Source organism: Hippoglossus hippoglossus, chromosome 11, assembly GCF_009819705.1.
Source record: "Hippoglossus hippoglossus isolate fHipHip1 chromosome 11, fHipHip1.pri, whole genome shotgun sequence".
Classification (NCBI taxonomy): Eukaryota; Metazoa; Chordata; class Actinopteri; order Pleuronectiformes; family Pleuronectidae; genus Hippoglossus; species Hippoglossus hippoglossus.
The window spans coordinates 500078-515780 of record NC_047161.1 but is presented as its reverse complement, the minus strand read 5'-3'; the positions used below and the strand labels follow the sequence as shown (position 1 = coordinate 515780).

The 15703-nt window shown below is 41.1% G+C and overlaps 1 long non-coding RNA gene across 1 annotated transcript; it reads left to right on the top strand.

Annotated features, from left to right (window-relative positions):
* Positions 1–4585: 4585 nt before the first annotated feature.
* On the top strand, positions 4586–6764 carry LOC117770831. The gene is made up of 6 exons (XR_004615448.1): positions 4586–4672; positions 5221–5282; positions 5372–5398; positions 5485–5517; positions 6168–6200; positions 6732–6764. It is a non-coding gene; the product is annotated as an uncharacterized LOC117770831 (long non-coding RNA).
* Positions 6765–15703: the final 8939 nt, after the last annotated feature.

Below are 15703 nucleotides of genomic sequence, written 5' to 3'. Positions count from 1 at the left end.
AAAGTTTATTCAGATTTAAAAGATTTTCCTGTAAATAAACAACAGGCTGAGAAATGAATTCATAAAAAAACCTCAAACACGAAATAGAGAAACTGCAGATGGAATCTAACCTGAGTTATAACTATGAAAACAAAGTTCTTAAAGATGCCTCATAGACAAATTATTATGACTTTGTATTAGAGATGAACTCACACATATTTAACTGGACACATCAGATAACTGGAAATGAAAAATATTGATTATAACAGTCATTTAGTATTTTCACTATTTCTCCTCAGCAGCTGCTCTGAAAACAAAGCTAAAACCCTGCAAATGCTAACTAGCTTAGCCTATCTTAGCAGCTGTTTTATGAACATGGTTAATACGAACATTAAAACCTGCAGCTGCTCACACTGGATTCTGATGTTTTCACTGACACATGTCAATCATCAGTCCTGTCTCACACCTGATGACAGTAAACGCAGCACTGACGTCTGACGACACGTGCAAAACATATAAAGAAACTTAATTAAGATCAAGTTTGCAAATGTGTTATTTTGAAGATAATGTGTGTTCATTAGAGTCCTGTGAATATTAATAAATTGTATTCAAATAAAATCCCACAGAGAAAGTTTAACTCAGAAACTGATTAAAGGTTTCTTCTTTACCTTTGTAACTGGAGAGTGAATTAAAGGACTAGTCACTGTTCCCAATACAAACTGTAAATAAAGATAGAAAACATGTCTCCACTTCCTCCCACTATCCAGAAATGAAGCCAAAATATCCAGGATAGAAACATAAACACGTGAACAAACATCAGTGAGATAAAAACTACCTAAAATGAAAGAAACTATCTTTGACAAACATTCAATTAACGTGTACTTTGATTTTTTACTTTGATCCATGTCCCATCTGCTAGTATGGAGGACTACAGCCAGCCAACAGGGGGCGATAGGGCTTATTTGGCTTCACTTTTGGGAGCTGTCATGTCGTCCATCTTTATTCACAGTCTATGGTTTAAACGTTGACCGCAGAAAAAATCCTTTGAAGGACTCAATATGTCCGCACTACCCTAGTTTCATCAGTAGTTACTTTGAGCTGCGACATTTTCTACAGCTCAGCCGCCCACATAGCTAGCTAGCTATCCCAACCGATCCCACGACTCATCGCTCAATGCAATGAGAGGTGTGATGAATATGAGGCTTCAACTCAACCGAACAGCTAGCGGTACACATGGCAAGAAACCAGGGGCCATTAAAACATTCTCTTCATCTCCAACTTCAGATCTGTTGCTAGGCAACAACAATAAGGGCGGGACGAGCTGGTGACGCCAATCACGGAAATTCTCTGTAGACCAGACGGTCTCTAATTGGTGTGATTTGTTGCAGCTTGACTGAATTTATGGGTCAGTGTGGCCTTTGGTTGAGTTATGAACTCTACCAAGTTTTCTCTGTTCTTCTAAGCAGATTTCCACAAAACTTGGAGGAAGGGTTGAACATGACCTAAGCTAGCTAACTTTGTCACTGGTGCACAATGTATTCTGGGAGAGGTCGGCCTGAGAGGGATCCACCCATTGGCTCCTTTGTTCCTGGGGAATAGAAGGACGCATTTCTCAGCCGTGTTTGAGGCGATGGAAATGAGAAAGCTGTGTCTCGCTGCTGTGTCACCATCAGTCTTTAAGTGTTTCTCCAGAAGGATGCAGCACCTGAACTGAGACACAGTTTCTGTCTCATCTGGATTGTTCTTGGTTTTTTAAATGAATCGTATAGTAAAACCCAGCTGAGCATCTAAGGAGAAGGCAGCATCAGTGTGTGGAGGATCTACCTGCACCTGTTAACTGGAGTTCTCCTTCACACTGACTCTCGGCGTCACCATGTGAGGCTTCGGGTTCATGTTGGTGTTTTGAAACCAAGATGAATTGATGCAGACAGACGCAGTGTGCGCTTTAGTTTCATATCAGCTGATCCTGGATCAGTTTCATACAATGATCCTGTCTGGTATGTCTGTAATTCATCCTGCTGATGGAGATCTGAGAGATGAGACTTATGACTGTGCTGGCCGACGCTCAGGCTCGCCACCGTCCAGCCGAACCCTAGCAGTCTAAACTTAGAGTTCACCTCACAGGAATCCAGAAAAAACACCAGTGTGATATCTTCACTTTAATGAAAAGAAAAAACCTCAGACGCTACGTTCCTTGTAAGATCATCCTGTCTGGTCACGTGACACATCAGGTTAAAAAAACACCGAGCTCGACCAGGGAGATGTTTGGCCTTTGACCTCGCAGTCAGCTGAGTCACAACAAGAGCAACAGCGCAGTTTATTGGGCTCTAAAGTCCGACACTTGTCCCTGTTCCACTCTACTTGTCAGTTGACACATTGCGTCGTCAGCTAACTTTAGGTTGGCGGCGCGCACAGCAAGCTCATTAAGTTTGTCAACAGCACACATGAATCCTGGGATAGGCATGAGGAGGATCCCCCATCAGGTCCTTGAGGACACATTTCTCAGCAGTGGTTGAAGGAGCCTTCTACATGAGAAATCCTATAGTTGTGATGTCGGTCCTCAAATGCAGCCTCTGAATGATTCGGCCCCTGTATTGGGCGACAGCTTGTTTGTGAAGTCCATGGTCTGACCTCAAAAACTAGTTGGGTCCAAGTTCAGGGGCCTCATTCGTAGACCATGTAGACTGCGAAGGCTGAGGTCAGGTCAACAGAGTCATTACGTCGCACCGTTAGCTACTTTGCACGGTCTCAGCCACCCGCATAGCTAGTTGGTTAGCTTGGATCGGTTGCAGCCTTCGTTGCTCTGGGATGGAAGGACTCATTTGTCTTTGAAAGGAACCTTTGAAAAGGGACGGACTAGTCACACCACTGTGACGGAATCTGTCTTTGAAAAGCAGCTTCCTGATTTGGGTCACAGCTAATGTCTTTACTTCCTGTATGTCCTTTATGCACTTCCTGTGACCTACGCTCACAGTAAATATTTAAAATTAGTTTTTTAGCCAACATTGTGTTAAGAGACGTTATTTTACAGTCGTCCTCTGTTCCAGGTCCATTCTTCCTCCTGTGGGACGTGGAGACAGAAGGATGGAGGGATGAAAGGAGGGATGGACTGATTAATGGATGGAAGCTCTATAAACATGTAAATCTGACCTTACCGTGTTTCAAAGCGTCGGCTGAATGAAGCAGCGCTGCCTGAAAAAGCTTCTTCAGCATTCAACCGACTCCGTTTACACAGAAAGACGTTTTCAGACAGAAGAGGCTTTGATACTCAAATACCACACGACCCCCCCCAATACGCCCCTACTGCCCCCCACATTATCACTGTGTGTGTGTGTGGATCTCCAGGGATAGAAACCATTCCACCTGCTTTTATTGCAACAGTGCACACACAAACACACACAGTGTTTAAATATATAGTATGTAAAAATAATGTATGTAAATATTAGGTATGTAAATATAAAGTATGTAAATATAAAGTATGTAAATATGAAGTATATAAATATAAAATATGTAAATATAAGGGCCCAAACAACAATTTGTACAATTTAGAGGAAACAAGTGAAAACAGCACAAGGATTATTTTGTATAAAATGTCTGCCAATAGAACCTTTCACCTGAATCGTACACACTGGACCTTTAACCATAAGGACACTTTGTGAATTCTGTAAGGTGACTTGTTTGTGATTGGAAGCTGCCACAGTAACAGACCCAGCAAGTCACTGACTCCCGGAGTCAAACCGTGTGAGTGTGTTTTCCTGCTGGTGTGTAGTGGATCAGCTGAGGTTCAGGTTCCAGATCAGCGTCATTGTTCTGCTCTGATTGTTCTCCAGGTTCTATCGGGTGGATCTGATTCTGCTGAAACTCGACCTGCTGCTAATGAATCACTGATTGTTGGAGGGGGATTCCCTGAACCGACGTTAAGACCCGTTTACACAACCTGAGTTTTACACTGAACACACCTGTGTACAATTATTTCTGTTAGTGAAGATTATTAATATAATGATACTTTATTTATACAATATAATTATTATTATATTTGAGTGTTTTGTTCTTAAAATATCCAACAAACACAAAGTGACGACAAAAGGATAGAGACACACACACACACACACACACACACACACACACACACACACACACACACACACACACACACACACACACACACACACACACACACAGTGAACAGCCTCTCTGTGGTCCGTCCTCTGTGGCGGTGACATTTAGGCAGATATATAAACCACCGCTGACGCTCTGAAGCTCAGAACCAGAAGATTCCTGAAGAACTGAACCACTCACCTGTCTGACCATCACCTGTCTGACCATCACCTGTCTGACCATCACCTGTCTGACCTTCACCTGTCTGACCATCACCTGTCTGACCATCACCTGTCTGACCATCACCTGTCTGACCATCACCTGTCTGACCTTCACCTGTCTGACCATCACCTGTCTGACCATCACCTGTCTGACCATCACCTGTCTGACCTTCACCTGTCTGACCATCACCTGTCTGACCTTCACCTGTCTGACCTCTACCTGTCTGACCATCACCTGCCTGTCGCACTGACCCGGGACCTGTCTGACCATCACCTGTCTGACCTCTACCTGTCTGACCTCTACCTGTCTGACCATCACCTGCCTGTCGCACTGACCCGGGACCTGTCTGACTGCACAGCATCATGTTCATAAGGTACGTCTTCTCTCTGTGGGTCAGTTTCATGTGTTCACTGTGTTAGCGTGTGTAAATATCACAGGCTGTTAATAAAGATGGCCGACATGATGGCTCCCTTAAGTGAAGCCAAACCATCTCTATCGCCCCCTGGTGGCTGGCTGCAGTGTAGGCCATAAACCTCCTCCATGTTAGCAGGTGGGACATGAACCAAACAAATAAAAACAATTAAATAAATGTTTGTCAAAGATGTTTCTGTCGTTTCCGGTCGTTCTCGTCTCACTGATGTTTGTTCAAGTGTTTCTGATCAGTTTGGTTTGACGGCTGAGACTCAGGATTGGTCGAGTGCGTGTGAGGGCGGGACCTCGATACCACGGCTCCACGATCACGACTGTACGGACTCAGACTGTAAATGACGTCAAACCAGCAAGATGGAGATATTTTATATAACAGGAGAATGTGGAGATGTGTCGTCCGTCTGTATATACAGTCACTGATGGTCTTTATATACATTCTCTGTTATATATTATATATATATATTATATACACCACATGTGTTTCTGTTGCAGGAACGTTGTCCTTGGGTTCTCTCTGTTCGTCCTGCTGGTGGATGGAGACCTCGACTCCAACGGTTCGATTTAAATTCATCTGATCAATATCCATTCACCTCAATAAATCCCAGTTTGATTGACAGGTAATGTGACTGTTTTGTGTTTACAGATGTTGGAATACACGCCACGTCAACAGGTGAAGCACACGCGTGTCTCTGATCACTGATTGGCTGATATATTGAACCCGTCTGTCCTCTCACCTGTTTCTGTCTCCCCCGTTAGACAAAGATTCTACATCTGATGAAGCTCCCACACGTGAGTCTGACTGATTCATTTCTGAATATTCATTTTAATCAGAATTGGACATAAATCAACATTTCAGTTTCATCGTGACTTCAAAATGTTCTTTGATTCTTAAAGAGAAATTTAGAAAAAAAACTTTGGTGAGGATAAAAATCACTTCCACATCTCTAACTATGTCTGGCTCCCTTGTTTTTAATCTCTGACCTAAAAGATGTTTTTTTCAATCCATTTTTGAAATTTTCCAAATGTCGATTATCATTCATTATAAATAGGATAATATGATGAATTATACAGACATACACAATTGTATATCTTCTGCATATTTGCATTAAAATGATAGGTAATGCTTCATTTTTATACATATTTCATGCAGCCAGACAGAAAATAAATCCGGACCTAGAATATTGCCCTGAGGAACCCCACAATCAAATCAAATGTCTGATATACAAAAACTACCTAAAGATTTTCTTCCTGAAAGAATGAAATCAATCAACAATACACCTTCAGCCTATTCAAATGTTTAACTTGTACATTAAGTGTTTACTTTAATATATCATCACATGATCAGTTTACAGAGACAGTTCATAAACAGATCCAAACAGCAGCAGCATCACCTTCAGTTCTGACTGTAAAAAAAACTGTTGTTGTTGTTGTTTTTTCAGAGAGTATGAACGCCATCTCTCCTGATCAGCCCGGTAAGACCCTGAAAACTCTGCTGAACTCTGCAAGGAATCTGTCGAGTATATTTTAATAACACGAATAATATGAATACAATATGACGTGTGAAAACAGAGTTTAATGTTCTGTGATGGTGATTAACAAATAATTCTCTGCTGAATCAGCAGCTCCTCTCAGCTTTAGGCTACATCCATAACACTACGTTTACATTGGAAAAGACACACACACACACACACACACACACACACACACACACACACACACACACACACACACACGTGGTGTCACAGATAAATACAGACCAAAGACATGATCACATGTCTTCAGCTTCTGGAGTGAAGACTTTACCTGAGGTTACCTGTGATACTCTGACATCTACTGGTCAACTTCATGAATGCGTCAAATGTTTGTTCTCAGGCACTTCATTAATCATGGGGGTGTTTTGGCTGCAATCAACCAATCAGAGAGCGGTTTCCCACCCCCATTATCAGCCAGGTGTGTTTGAGACGATTCTCCAGATGTTTAACACGAGTCTCCTTTGTTTTTAGATGAAGCTCAGTATGTAGGAGGAGGACCTTCAGGTAGGAGCATGATGATGACATGTTCACATGTTCACATGTTCAACCACTGATATGTTCACATGTTCACATGTTCACCTCTTCACCAGCTCACCTTCATGTGTCACGTGTCATGTGTTTTTCATGTGCTCATGTGTGATCATAAAGTGAATTGTGTTGGTGTTTTCCAGACATCAGCACAGAGACAGCAGACGGTAAAAACACAATGTTAATACTCATTCATTCATTTATTTACACATTCACTCTCTCACTCACTCCTTCACTCACTCATTCCTTCACTCCTTCACTCACTCACTCACTCACTCACTCCTTCACTCACTCACTCACTCCTTCACTCACTCACTCACTCCTTCACTCACTCACTCATTCACTCTCTCCTTCACTCCTTCACTCACTCACTCACTCTCTCCTTCACTCCTTCACTCACTCACTCACTCACTCTCTCACTCTCTCACTCACTCACTCCTTCACTCACTCATTCCTTCACTCCTTCACTCCTTCACTCACTCACTCACTCCTTCACTCACTCACTCACTCCTTCACTCACTCACTCACTCACTCTCTCCTTCACTCCTTCACTCACTCACTCACTCTCTCCTTCACTCCTTCACTCACTCTCTCACTCTCTCACTCACTCACTCCTTCACTCACTCATTCCTTCACTCCTTCACTCCTTCACTCACTCACTCACTCCTTCACTCACTCACTCACTCCTTCACTCACTTACTCTCTCACTCACTCCTTCACTCACTCCTTCACTCACTCACTCTCTCACTCACTCATTCACTCACTCACTCACTCCTTCACTCACTTACTCTCTCACTCACTCCTTCACTCACTCCTTCACTCACTCACTCTCTCACTCACTCCTTCACTCACTCACTCACTCCTTCACTCACTCACTCACTCCTTCACTCACTTACTCTCTCACTCACTCCTTCACTCACTCCTTCACTCACTTACTCTCTCACTCACTCATTCACTCACTCCTTCACTCACTCACTCACTCACTCACTCACTCCTTCACTCACTCCTTCACTCACTCACTCTCTCACTCACTCATTCACTCACTCCTTCACTCACTTACTCTCTCACTCACTCATTCACTCACTCCTTCACTCACTCACTCACTCACTCCTTCACTCACTCCTTCACTCACTCACTCTCTCACTCACTCATTCACTCACTCCTTCACTCCTTCACTCACTTACTCTCTCACTCACTCATTCACTCACTCCTTCACTCACTCATTCACTCACTCCTTCACTCCTTCACTCACTCACTCACTCACTCCTTCACTCACTCACTCACTCCTTCACTCACTCACTCACTCCTTCACTCACTTACTCTCTCACTCACTCCTTCACTCACTCCTTCACTCACTTACTCTCTCACTCACTCATTCACTCACTCCTTCACTCACTCACTCACTCACTCACTCACTCACTCACTCCTTCACTCACTCCTTCACTCACTCACTCTCTCACTCACTCATTCACTCACTCCTTCACTCACTTACTCTCTCACTCACTCATTCACTCACTCCTTCACTCACTCATTCACTCACTCCTTCACTCCTTCACTCACTCACTCACTCACTCCTTCACTCACTCACTCACTCCTTCACTCACTCACTCACTCCTTCACTCACTCACTCTCTCACTCACTCCTTCACTCACTCCTTCACTCACTCACTCTCTCACTCACTCATTCACTCACTCCTTCACTCACTCACTCATTCATTCGTTCAGTCATGTCAATCATTCATTTATTCGATTTTATGTGTGTTTGTTTGTAGCTCCAGCAGCCAATCAGGTGACAGCGCCTGGTACGTGCCTTCTTTTCTTCAACCTCTTAAATCCACAGATTGATTGGTTGGTTGATTGGTTGATTGGTTGGTTGATTGGTTGATTGGTTGGTTGATTGGTTGGTTGGTTGGTTGGTTGGTTGATTGATTGTTGATTGGTTGTTGGTTGTTGGTTGTTGGTTGTTGGTTGATTGATTGGTTGATTGGTTGTTGGTTGTTGGTTGATTGATTGATTGGTTGATTGGTTGATTGGTTGTTGGTTGATTGATTGGTTGATTGGTTGATTGGTTGTTGGTTGATTGGTTGATTGATTGGTTGATTGGTTGATTGGTTGGTTGGTTGATTTCCCATCAGGCAGCATTTGTTGACTGAATGTTAAGATTTTATTCTTATTCTGAAGAATTACATCAGTTTATCTGAGAAGTGCATCTTCATCAGGTTTCAACCATAAATACAATAAAACTAAAATTACATTTTTCAGATCAAATATGCTGTATATTTGATATATACATTTATATATAATTCATCATGAAGAACCAACATTGATGTCAGCAGCAGAGGTGTAAAGTAACTGAGTACATCTACTCAGAGTACTTGTTACTTTATTCTGTTCAGTGAGTCAGGATCTATCCTTGTGGTGTTTTCACTAATGTCTTCTCATATGAGTTGTTGTTTTCTTAACCCTTGAATAGGCCTTTTAGGTTTAAATAATTTATATGTTAATACTTTATATTAAAATATTTAGATTAAAATACTCTATATTCAATAGGTGAGGGGTGTTCAGCTGCAACATGACACTTCACCACTGGGTGTCACTACATTCTATACACTGAACCTTTAATTCAAGACAGTTCATTTTGAATAATTGTCTGTTTGTGTGATAACTGATCTAACTTTAGTTTTTTCCTCTTTACTTTGGTAAAGTTTCAAATTAAAGACTTTTTAATGTAACATTTGTTATTTCAACGCTTCTTTGAACCTGTTTTTCTTGCAGAGGACAAAAGCTCAGAGTCCGAGGAGAGAGGGAGGAAAAGGTTCAGCTCTCGCTCGGCCAAACCTCAGAGCGCCCCCAAACCACAACCGCCACCCCCACACGTCTACCAGAGCCCCGCCCGTCTTCCCATCAGCCCCGCCCGTGTCATCCAAAGCCCCGCCCTCCCGCCTCAGCCAATCATTCCTCAGCCCAAAGCTCTGGTGAGGAATCGAACATCTAAGAGGAGATCCAGGACCAACCGCCGCCAGATTTAAAACCCAACCCAGTAACACACATAGTAACACGCACACAACATAAACACACACAGTAACACAGATAGTAACACACACAATTTAAACACACACAGTAACACACCCACCTCGAACACACACAAACACACACATATGTAGATAAACACCTGGGACACACTTCCTGCATCGCGTGTGTCAAACCTCCTGGTTTTTCACAGGTCGCAGTGACCTCACTTCCTGTGAGGAGCAGACTCGCTGATGTCTGCTCCTCAAATCTCTGATCACCAGCCGATAATTGTTATTTGGTTAAAACGTCAAATTACATTTATAACTTTCATTTTCAGTGTCTCTCTAGATCTGATGTTTGAAATCTACAACCATTTTTAATCGTAGTTAAAATAAACTATTTGTTTTGCTTCGGTCCTGACCTCTGCTGCTCTAGATGAGGTCACATGTTGATCATTGATGAGGTCATCTGAGGCGAGGACGCCACGCTCAGCTGACGTCAGCGGCGTGTCCCAGGTGTACCAACATGTAATCTATTACACATGGAGACAAGTCACACAGACAGATTAACACATGTTCGCCTTCAGTCACACCGAGCCATCTGATTGGTCAACCTATCTGCCGTCTGATTGGTTGACCAGAACGATTACAGGTATCCAGGATCCAGAGGTGGTTTTCAAACCAACTTTATTAGTACAGAATGTTTAGACATCTTCGCCTCTCAAACAACAAATGTGAAATTTTATTTGAATTTGAGACGGTAAATTTATTCTCTGATAGTTTCTGAAAGCAAAGCTGAAATTTATTAATCAAGAAAAATTATTTTCAATCAAAGATCTTTTTTATAGTTTTTAAATTGCTGCCCCCTCTCAGCCCCTGGACTCCTGCAGACCTCAGAGTATTACATCTCTTCAGTTCATCTGTTTATTGTGTTTTACTTTCTTCATTCATATCTTCTGTAGCTGAAACATTTCATCAACACATGTTCACGTGTTCTGTTCTTCTTTTGACGTATTTTAATAAACTCAAACTGAAAATAACTTGAAGGATCCCTCGACCTGTGCATCAGCTGAAATAACTTTATTAAGACCATGTTTCATCATGTAAAGGTTCCCACCAATCAGAGGAGCCACCTCCAGGTACGACCCGTCACCATTGGTCCTCAGTCTCTAACAGGGTCAAAAAGGGGACATGTCAACATGTCCCCTTTTGTCTTGTGTATGATTAAAGTCAAGTTTTGAGTGAAATAAGGAGTCGACACCACGGCTGAATATTCAATCAATCAATTTTTATTTGTATAGCTCATATTCAGAAATCACAATTTGTCTCATAGATCTTAACAAGGTGAGACATCCTCTGCTCTTCACCCTCCAAAACAGTAAAACTACCCAAAACAACTATTAACAGGGGGACAAAGAAACCCCTGTTAATAGTCACTGACAAAGAAACAAGGTTCAGATTTTAAATAAAGACAACGACACGTCTCCAGCAATCAAACCAGAAATGAACTCTGCCATCTTGTGGTGATGACGTCATTTGGTGTCAGAGTCTGTGCTGTACTGATCGTGGAGTGGAGCCGCCCCTCGACCAATCAGGAGTCAGTCTCAGCTGTCAATCATGACGTCTCAGCCTGTTCTTATATCATCAAAATAACTAATAAAACCAAACTGATCAGAAACTTGAACAAACATCAGAGTGATAAGAACGACCTGAAATGACAGAAACATCTTTACAAACATTTATTTAACGTCTATTTTGGGTTGAGGGTTTATAACCTATACTGCATCCAGCCACCAGGGGGCGCTCAAGGTGTTTTTGGTCTCAACTTTGGGCGTGAGTGTGTGTGTGTGTGAGAGAGAGCATGCAAATAGCCTCTAATTGGGGCAGTGTGTGTGTGAGTGTTTTAATATAAATTGTTACATTTCTTTTTCTTCCTTCTTGTTTCTTGTTATTTTACGTGTGTTCATGTTCAGTCACATTCAGGTTAATAAAGTTTATATAAACTTTATTTGAACAGACAGTTGAGAGTTAAACTGAGTCTGAGTTTGTGTTTGGAAACGATTCCTGTTGTTTCAGTGATTCATCAAATTGAAGTGAATACACTGCCCCAATTAGAGGCTATTTGCATGCTCTCTCACACACACACACACACACACACACACACACACACACACACACACACACACACACACGCACACACATTAGCAGGGACAGATTTATTTTCGTGTTTTCCGTCCTCAGTTGAACTTTCAGCTCATTCTGCTCAGTTTTTATCAAACAGACGAGAATCTGAGTTCACTTTTTCAAAACTCCTTCATCTGTAACATCTGAAAATAAAAACACCTCCATGTTTACTAACTTCATATAAAGAAGACCTACTAACCAACCCACTAACAAACTGAATAACTAACGAATTGACTGACTGACTGACTGACTAACTAACTAACAAGCTTACTAACTAACTAACTAACTAACTGACTGACTGACTAACTAACTAACAAGCTTACTAACTAACTAACTAACTAACTAACTAACTGACTGACTGACTGACTAACTAACAAGCTTACTAACTAACTAACTAACTAACTAACTGACTGACTGACTAACTAACTAACAAGCTTACTAACTAACTAACTAACTGACTGACTGACTTACTAACTTACTAACTTACTGACTGACTGACTGACTGACTGACTGACTGACTGACTAACTAACTAACAAGCTTACTAACTAACTAACTAACTAACTGACTGACTGACTGACTGACTTACTAACTTACTAACTTACTGACTGACTGACTGACTGACTGACTGACTGACTGTCTGACTGACTGACTAACTAACTTACCAACTAACTAACCAACGAACTAACTAACCCGATAAGTAAGTAACTAACCAACTAACCAACTAACTTACTAACTTACTAACTAATTCACTAACTAACTAACTGACTGACTGACTCATTGACTGACTGACTGACTGACTGACCGACCGACCAACTAACTAACTAACTAACTAACTAACTAACTAACTAACTAACTTACTAATTCACTAACTAACTGACTGACTCATTGACTGACTGACTGACTGACTGACTGACTAACCAACCAACTAACTGACTGACTGACTGACTGACTGACTGACTAACTAACTAACTTACTAATTCACTAACTAACTGACTGACTCATTGACTGACTGACTAACCAACCAACTAACTAACTAACTAACTAACTAACTAACTAACTAACTGACTGACTAATTCACTTACTAACTGACTGACTCATTGACTGACTGACTGACTGACTAACCAACCAACCAACCAACTAACCAACTAACTAACTAACTAACTAACTAACTAACTGACTGACTGACTGACTAACTAAGTAACTTACTAATTCACTAACTAGCTGATCTGAGAATCCAAACCAAGCTTCCATAGTTTCATTTGATCTGGTTACAACGTTGGTTTGTTGTCAGTTCAACAATCGTACGTCATTTAGTTAATGAAGTAACATCTTGATATTAGTATGAGCAAAATGAACGTCCCTTTAAGGCCGTCTCTCATCATGTAAAACCTGTTAATTATCAATGGCAGTAAAACACAATATTCTACTTTTTACAGCTAAAGTTTCACAATGAACTGTGTGCAGCTCTGTTTGCATTATCATCCGTAAAGTCTTTACCATCCAGGCAGCGGCAAGTGGCCTCCATGTGGTTTCCTCTCCCGTGTGAGAAACCATCTTTCACTTTGAGTCTGTGAGTGGGATGTGATCATGAATTCAGTTTCCCTGTGAACAGTTCAGTACTTTGTACTTTGTACTTTGTGTTTAATCCTGCTGACGAACAGACAACAAACCAAAACATAACCTTGATGGAGGTCGTTAGCTTAAACAGCTATTTTCATTTACAGGATAAATAACATCTTCTTCTCGTCTTCAGACGCGACTGCTCACATCTGCTCCATATTTGTTTATTTGTTCATCTATCCTGATATTCTCCTTAATTTGTCCTTTTAAACTCTTTATTAATGTTTTATCAAACATGTTTCATTTAATAATAATCACTGATCAAATCTTCTCATCGTTTCATGTCTTTGTAAAACACGTATGGTTTTTAAATCTGGGGAATTCTACAAGTGCAGAAGCAGGAAGTTTTTGGTGTTGAGTTAAAAAAAAACACAGAAGAAAAGTTTCTTGTTTAGTGATTGATTTCCCAGGAACTGTCACACACAAGGAAACAGTGCAAGAAAAACACACTCATCACACACAAAGAGACACACACTTACTGTCTGAAAGGAATTCCAGGAACCAGTTTTAGGTTCAGTCTCACTGTAGGAGAACAAAAGTGTTGGTCACGTTGATGCATGTGAGTCTTTGTCCAGCAGCTGTTGAACTGTTTCCACTCAGAGACACAACACAAACAACACAAACTCAGTTCTGACTCTTATTCTGAAAATGTAACTTTATTCTTTTTATTGTTTAGATCCAGATTCTTATTATATGTCATTATTATTGTTTACAAGTAGAGGCTGAGTGAATCTGGTCCGGTCTGGTCTCTGGGATGATGGGCGATAATTCCCCCCCAGTGTCCAGGTACGAATCGATGAATGTGACGAGTCCTACAGACGGAGATGAGCACCACACACTGAATCTATATTCATCATTACTGTTGCATTTTTGTAAGAACGCCCTCTTGTGGAATCCAGTCTGACTGGACCTTGGGGGGTTTCTCAGATGACGAGCTCTGATTCTAGGTCACGTTGAACCCTGTGCTCTGGTTTCCAGTATCTCAAACTGGTCTGGAATGTGGGAAATCTGGTTCACAGACCAATCAGGTTAGAGGGTTAATGACTCTCAATTGAACCCACCCAATAATAATGATGATTGTTGTGCAACATGTTCTGAGAGTATTTTACTTAATTATTCAAACAGGTTACAAAGTGTACCCTGATGATGATGATGATGATGATGATGATGATGATGATGAAAGAAAGGGAACACTGAGAGGTTATTATTGGTTTGACCATTAATGTGTGTGTGTGACTACGTGCTTGGGTGTGTAGTGTGTGTAGTGTGTGTGTGAGGGTGTGTGTGAGGGTGTGGTGACTATCATCAATAACATAATGACCTGTTGTTCTGACATGATTAAGTTGAGGAAGACATTCCTTCTCTTAAACTCTTTGTGCTTCTCGTAATTATCATCCAACCAGTTCTGGTGTGAAAGACACCTTCATACCACACATAGCACACACACACACACACACACACACACACACACACACACACACACACACACACACACACACACACTTCATCACATTAACACATTTGCTCTTTTCTCCCACGTTTCCTGGAGACAAATATTTCTGTCGCCAGTTTACGGTCGAAACCATCATGAGTTTCTTTCGTGGATCATTTGACAGAAACTTTACTGGAACTGATCAGATTCGATTTAAATCCACTTTAATGAATCTGTTCTGAATCATGTTTGAACTAAACAACATTTAGGCACAAAAATGTCAAAGACAGAACCTGCAGCTCATGTATAAAATATATATACACAGTATATATGTGTTTGTCCTTATGTTTATATTGTTTTTTGTTCACTCATTGTTGATATCACTCCCTCTTTGCTGCTGCAGAACCACAGACAAATAAAGAATCATCTCATATCATCTCATCTTCATATAAGAAGTATATTTATTCCATGTGATTCTACTTTATACTTCTACTCAACTACATGTCAGAGTAATATTACTGTATACCTTATAACCTAAGTTACATACATTAAATCATATAACTTCATATGTTCACCTCTTATCGTCTCATCTTCAATTTATGATACGTCACGTTGGATTAAAAGAATCTGCCAAATGAGTAAAAGTGACTTTATTGAATCTGGTGTGA